Below are 1397 nucleotides of genomic sequence, written 5' to 3' on the forward strand. Positions count from 1 at the left end.
TAAAGGCATCAAGGGGTGTGGGGAGAGTGCGAGTGAGATAGAGGATCAGCCATGATCATATTGAATGGTGGAGCAGGCTACAAGGGGTGAATGACCTACTCCTGCTCCTATTTTCTAAAGTCGTCACCTGTGCATATATCTGTGTATATATGTGTTCTGCGCCGTAACGTTTCCATGGTCCTGTATATATCTATGTATACATCTGTCTATATCTCTAACTCCTGTGTATATATCTAATTGCCTATATATCTAAGATTAAAAGAACCACGAAGATTAATCCGACCAAGGTAAACATTAAAAAGCAAATATTCGCTCCCTAGAATAAAAGACTAATTCTCAGTAAGCTAGAGACAACTTACTTTCTGTTGGAGAGCCTCATCTCAGAGCTAAAACGTGCTTTCAAATATCTCACATGAAAACGGTCGTAAACTGTATTATCTTTAACTAAGTGTCTAAGTTAAAGTCAGGAGCTAGCCAGGTTTCTGTTCGAGTGCCTTTAAGACAGACAGTACAGTAACGGAAGTTCAAAATATTTGCTATATTGTGTTTTATATTTTAATTGAAATACATCATTGATAGACATCTAGCATGTGTGATTGTACATAAAAGACGATTGAATTGAACGCAGTTTAAATCTCAAATTATTCAACGTTAGCTTCAATTGACAAGTTAACATAAAAGGGGAGAGACCCAAAAACACGCCGGATCATTGACATTCTTCGAACTCAAGTTTCAAATGTACTATTACATTTTTGATTAAATCAAATGTGCCAATAACAACCCCAAAATGAAATAAATGCCTGATCTGAACAATCTTAATGCATGCGTATTTAACAGGTTTCTACGTCCAGTTAAGAAAGGGTTGAGATTTGAACTGTTGAAACTCTCCGTATCTTTTACACCGCCGCAATTGTGATCGTGAAGAGGAGCAGCAGTGATTTAAAATAAAAATGAACCAGAACTATCAGCTTGGATTTATCCGGAATGAGTTTTTCTATATCTTCTAATAAGCCATAAGGTCTTGCGTGGCTTCTTTAGTGGCCGTTGAGAAACCTGTAAAAATCTACTTACTGACATTTAGAAGCACAGATATCTCAACCACATTCCAGTAGAACTATTTTGTATTGTAGTTTAATCGCTTTTCTCGTTTTGACAATCTGCCTAACGAACTGTCAGCTGCGTAAGTCTCTTGATGTGCTCATGGCATAAGATTGTATTATAGGTTTCAGAATTCAAGTAGCAATGATATCGTCACATGTGCAACAAATCAACCCAAAACTTTACCAGCAGATCGTGTAAGCGTGAAATAAATTAGACTTTATTAGCAGTTATGGAAGCCGGGCAATGTGTGTGCTCTGATATGTTAATTATGTGCAGTGCTGAAATGAGGTGTCACC

General features: G+C 37.2%; 1 protein-coding gene across 1 annotated transcript in view; it reads right to left on the reverse strand.

The window, feature by feature from the left end:
- Nucleotides 1-541: 541 nt before the first annotated feature.
- The window catches only part of LOC144693399 (RNA-binding protein Nova-1), a 272828-nt gene continuing 271972 nt past the window's right edge, over nt 542-1397 (reverse strand). The window contains exon 5 of the mRNA XM_078563279.1: nt 542-1397. This exon is cut by the window's right edge and continues 59 nt beyond it. The gene's annotated coding sequence lies outside the window, so the exon portion shown is untranslated.

The sequence above is a fragment of the Cetorhinus maximus genome, chromosome 18, assembly GCF_964194155.1.
Source record: "Cetorhinus maximus chromosome 18, sCetMax3.hap1.1, whole genome shotgun sequence".
Lineage (NCBI taxonomy): Eukaryota > Metazoa > Chordata > Chondrichthyes > Lamniformes > Cetorhinidae > Cetorhinus > Cetorhinus maximus.